A 6,033-nucleotide genomic window follows, 5' to 3' on the forward strand; every position below is an offset into this window, starting at 1 on the left:
TACCAGATGATTCCCAGGGGGACATCTTTACATGGTCTTCAAACAAGAGAAAAGTTATCCCATTAGACAGGAAGGGATTCCTGTAGTAGCTGGCTACTTTTACTGGGAGGTTGGGATTGTGACAGAGATCATTAGTTGCCTGCTTGTTTAGATAGCTTCTGACATGGCTCTCAGTGATCCTTGTCTTCTGATTCTCATGTCCTTGTATAATCCCCTCTCCTTGAGTGTGGGAAGGACCTAATAACTTCTTCTAAGGAATAGAATACGGCAAAAGTGAAGTGATGCCATTTCCAAGGTTAGTTTATGAAAGACTGACTTTTCCCTTGCTGGCATTTTGTCTAGCTCTTCTTATATGCTTTCCTTTTTGGAGAGGCCCATATGGCAAGGAACAGAGGGCAACCTCTGGCCAACATCTGGTAAGGACTGACCCCTTCAGTCCAGCAGTTTTGGAGGAACTGAGTCCTGGTAACAACCATGTGAGTGAGCTTGGAAGCAATCTTTCCCTGGTCAAGGTTTCATTTGAGACTGAAGATTTGACCTCTTGACTGCAACCTTATGAGAAGCCCTGAAGCAGAATGTTCAGGTAAGTCACATCTAGATTCATGATCCACAGATATTATGAGATAATAAACGTGTGTTGTTTTAAGCTAATAAATTTGGGGGTAGTTTGTTATGTAGCAGTGGATAACAATACAACTGCCTTCTCTCCTCAGCAACAAAGACTCTACTAGGGACAGGGGAATACTAATGTGTTCAGTTAAAATCTTGCCCTCCTAGTCCCCCATTAAGTTTGATGTGACTAAATGACTAAGCTCAGGCAAAGAAGTAAGTGGAAGTGTTATGTGGAACTTCCAGAAGGTTCCTTATAGGGAGATGTCTCACTGAGAGATGTACTTTTTCTTTTCCTTTTTCCTCATTCTTGCTGCCTAGAACATGGATGTGATGGCTGGATCTCCAGCAGCTATCTAGGACATAAGAACCTAAGTTAGAAACCACACTCTAGGAAATTAAAAAAAAAAAAAAAAAGGAAAGAATGAGAGTCCTTAATGCCCGTGGAGCAGCTACACAAGCACTGGATTCCTTACTTACCTTAAGTGAAGAAGAAATAATCAATTATTTTGCTTACATTGTTGTTATTTTGGATTTTCCCTTATGCGCACCCAACCTAGCCCTAACTTATAGAGAGCTTAGGTTTCTCTTAGCCATCCAAATCTCCAAATCCTTTAATCATGATTCCCATCCTAGCATGTCCCTCTCCTAAACCAACTCTAACTCTCACACAGGAGCAAAGGTTGAGTTTGATTTTTACCCTCTTTCATTCTCTCTCTAAGCTTTCCACAACTCACAACTCCTCACAATCCTTGAATTCCTCATTGCCTTTATACCAATCCCTGACAGTCCCCCAAGTCTATGCTTTTTATGGCTACTTAATTCCAGGTGCCCACTGGTAATAAGTTGATGAACTATTTTGCCATTCAATAATACTCTGTCTCCGACTTTTTACTGCCTTTGGTCCCGACCAGGCAGCACAATTATTCGAGGATTCCAACAGTTCTGATAGTCTGATACTCTCAGCCAATCTAATACCAATTTCTATATTAGAGTCATAGTTACAAGCAACAGAGACTAACTCCATCTTATTTAAACAAAAAATACATTTATTAGGTATTACATTTATAAAAGATATTAGATATCTCAAAGAATTACTGGAATGACTGGAAAACCAAATATAGAGCCCCAGAACTAGAAATACTGCCCTAAGTTAAGCTGCTTTGTTTTCTCCATGTACACAGCCTTGCCACCTCTGCCCCTTGCATAGCTGATGTGGTTGGCACTGAACCCTCACTGCTGCCAAGAACAAGCACTGTAGGAGCCTGCTGTCCTAGAACTAGATCTTGCTGCAAAATTTTGCCCCTGTAGAGAATTCTTGTGGTCCATGAGTCCTCACTACTACAGATTCCTTAGTTTAGTCTGCGATGAGTGTACATGATTGGCTGAGTCTAGGTCAAATGTCTGCATCTTGGTTGTAAGGGAAGTTTAGAAAGCAAGTGTCTGGCATCTGTTATATGGGAATTCCCCTAACTTAGAAAGTGGTTTCAGATGCCAGATGCCAAAAAAAGAATAATGAATTTCAACTCTTTCCTGCTGTCAGGACAGAGTGCCAAGAGTGCCAAGAAGGACTAGGAGAATCACACTTTCCTAATTTCTCTGGATCTTCCCAAATATCTCCATTTGAGCTACAAGACATTCACTGATTCCTAATCAATACATTCACTTTAAGGGGTGGCAGAAAACTTGACTATAGACAACCTGCCAAGCACATGATTATCCTCTTGCTGCAGCCTCCGATTGCTGGCCACAGGCAGATGTTTCTTTACCAGAGTTACAAATTGTCATGCTGTCCCTCATCTACCTGTTCCCTCTTGACGCACCTTCCTGAGGTGGAAAATGTAGACAGTACACACCAATATTTGACCTTTTTCTACTTAACCCTATGATGTTGCAATCACAGGGCAAGGGAAAAAATTGACATCAAGTTCTAAGAGACACATGCAATAGTTTTTCCAGCTACTTTATTATCACCTAACAAGATCATATCATTTCCAGGCTCAGGACTGAGACAGCCTCACTGCCTCCTATCCTACATCAACAGGGCCAGTTCCATATTTTAAGAACTGCTCTTTGCATCATTCCATACCTTATACCAATTTTTTATTTGAATATCTTTATTTGGAAGTGGCAGAAATCCAATTTGAACCAAATGAAACGCAAAGAAGAATGTATTGAATAAAAAAAAATCCATTGAAGGACTGAACAACTAATTTGCAAAAAGAGTAAGGATGTCTTAGGAATCACTGGAACTAGGCTCCTAAATTCTAACATGAGACTCTTTTGCTTCAGCTTTTTATTTATTCTTTCTTCACTGCAGGCCAAGGGCTACAAACATTTCCTAAGATTTATCTTTATAGCTTTAACCATTCAAAAGAGAATGATTCATTTCCCAGTTAGGAAGTAATGATGAGGGACACCTGGATGGCTCAGTCATTAAGTGTCTGCCTTGGGCTCAGGTCACTGGGATCAAGCCCCGCACTGGGCTTCTGCTCAGCGGGAGGCTTGCTTCTCCCTCTCCCATTCTCTCTCTTTGTCAAATAAATAAGTAAAACCTTTTTTTTTTAAGATTTTATTTATTTGACAGACAGAGATCACGAGAAGGCAGAGAAGTTGGCAGAGAGAGGAGGAAGCAGGCTCCCCGCTGAGCAGAGAGCCCGATGTGGGACTCGATCCCAGCACCCTGGGATCATGACCTGAGCCAAAGGCAGAGGCTTTAACCCACTGAGCCACCCAGGTGCCCTAAATAAGTAAAATCTTAAAAAAAGAAAAAAAAAGAAGAAAAGAAGAAGTAATGATGAGGAAATGTTTGTTGACCCATCTTTGGACAAGTACCTATATCTGAACCAATTATGGCTGAGGGTAGGATTATGTAAGAGCAATGATTCCCTGGGTAGCCATGTGGATGGAGGAGACAGTTCCCAAGAGAAGAGTTGTGCTGGGCTGACCACACCATAGATATCCACTATGGCGGCCCTTAGGCAGGTCCCTTCCCACACACAAAAACTTGGATAAGTTTGCCAATGTATGGCATGGTTGGATCAAGCCTTTTTTCCTTCTCCACCCTCCTTTTTAAAAAGATTTTATTTATTTATTTGACACAGAGAGAGAGATCACAAGTAGGCAGAGCAGCAGGCTGAGAGAGGGGGGAAGCAGGCTCCCTACTGAGCAGATAGCCTGACGAGGGGCTCCATCCCAGGACCCTGAGATCATGACCTGAGCTGAAGGCAGAGGCTTAACCCACTGAGCCATCCAGGTGCCCCTTTCTTCTTCCCTTTTTAAAAGAAGAGTCAACTCACCTCACCATCTAAGTGTCATTCTCTTGTCCAGACAACTGAAACGTTCCAGGGATTACTTCCCGCATAGACAAGTATCCATGTGCCCATCAGAGTAGGAGATTCTTTTGTCTTTGTTTTTGTTTTATAAAAATTTTATTTATATATTTATGAGAGAGAGAGAGAGCACAAGCAGGGGGGAGTAGCAGGCAGAGCTGGCAGAGGGAGAAGCAGGCTCCCCGCTTGAGCAAGGAGCCGGATGTGGGACTCAATCCCAGGACCCTGGGATCATTGCTTGAGCCAAAGGCATCCCAGACTAAGAGATTATTAAAGAAAGCATCTAGAATTAATTTATTACCATGTGTCTACTGCCTCATGAAGTTCTACCATAGATCAGACACTCAAAAAATATTTCTAGAACTGGATTAAGACCCTCCTTCATTCTTCAGAGATCCTTGATGGTTGAGCATTTGGGTACCTGAAAAGCACTAATGCTAAAAGCTAAAAACAAAAATAGAAATTGGTAGTACACTGGGTAGCCCAAGGTACTGGTGGGAAGAAAAGCAAAGAATGGTCCAAAGAGTTGTCCCCACAACAGGGAGATGAACAAGAGATTAGTTCTGATAGACAAGTTGGGAGGATATACAGTTGATGTGTTTGCCTCTAACTCTCTCTGGAGCACACAGACATGGCAGGAAAGAAGAGGGATTTGGAAGAAGGATGCTTGTGGAGTTGGTAGATAAATAGGGTGGAGGGGAGTTCAAAAGTCCTCAAGCAGGACCTGACAATGCATTAACTTTCTACTGATAGATAAAGTCCCTTCCTTATTAGAAGTTAGACATGGGGATGCCTGGGTGGCTCAGTTGGTTAAGCCACTGCCTTTGGCTCAGATCATTATCCCAGGGTCCTGGGATCGAGTCCCACATTGGGCTCCTTGCTCAGCAGGGAACCTGCTTCTCTCTCTGCCCCTGTCTGCCACTCTGCCTGCTTGTGCTCTTTCTCTCTCTCTCTCTCTCTCTGACAAATAAATTAAAAAATTAAATCTTTTAAAAAAATAAAGAAGTTAGACATGAATGTGTGATCACAGTTGGCATTCAGTCATGGTTACGTAATATATGACACGAGGATATGGCTTCAGAGGGTGAGAAGATGAGTCTCCACGGTAAGGAGTAGCCACTGCTCCTGCCACTTCCCCATGCCAGAGAAGGGCTGACAGGAGGGCACTGGCTTAATAAATTAGCATGTAGACACTTACTGAGCCTAGGTAAGCCTTACTCAGAGTTCGGAGGGGAGGCTAAGGTCAGAGAGTACTTGTAGAAGTGGGAATAAGGTGGTAGTACTTTGGAATTCTCAGGCTACCATTCTCCAAGTGACCACAGGCAGAAAAAGTTCTCTAAAACATGGGTCCTTCCTCACCCATTCTCATGGCAATTCCACCATCTAGGCTCAGAGTAAGTTCCTGTCAGAGCAGAAGGAAAAATACCCTCCTCAGGTTCCTTTTGGTATGCTGCTCCCTCTGGGGGGGGGGGGGGATCCTCCCGCTTTGACACACTTCCACTGTTTTTAGTTTAACTCTTTCTACAGAACCATTCCTTGGGCCTCAGCCTCTTCCTCTGCAAAAATTAAGAGGTCAGGCTGGGTAATTCTGCTAGGCCCTGATAGCCTCTGAAATCTTGAGGGTAGAGGTGGATGGTGTGGTGCAAAGATAGGGGTTTATGTCCAGAGCTTTTATCCAGGTATCAGGTGTAACAAATCGAGAAGCCTGACCAGAGTGTGGTCTGGGTCTGTGAGTCACCCAGGGCTCAGTCAGCTGGTGAGATGGAGAAGGGGGTATGTGGGTGTGACGGTGGTGGTGCACAAGCGGTATAATAAAAAACCATTTATTTAATGCTTACTATGTGCCAGGTACTACTCAAACACTTATGTACTTTAATTCATCTAATCATTAAAATAAACCCGTTTAAGGTGAGAAAACTGAGGTAGAGAGAGGCTGAACGACTTACTCTAAGTCATAAGCCTGTATGTGGCAGAGTTGAAACCCAGCAACCAGGATCCAGAATCTGTCATCCCTTGTGGAAGTGAAGACATCATGCTCAACACAGACATGTCACAGCAAGATTGCTGGACAGTGTTTTGTGCTAGAGCATCT

Source organism: Mustela nivalis (genome assembly GCF_964662115.1).
Source record: "Mustela nivalis genome assembly, chromosome: 9".
Taxonomy (NCBI): Eukaryota; Metazoa; Chordata; class Mammalia; order Carnivora; family Mustelidae; genus Mustela; species Mustela nivalis.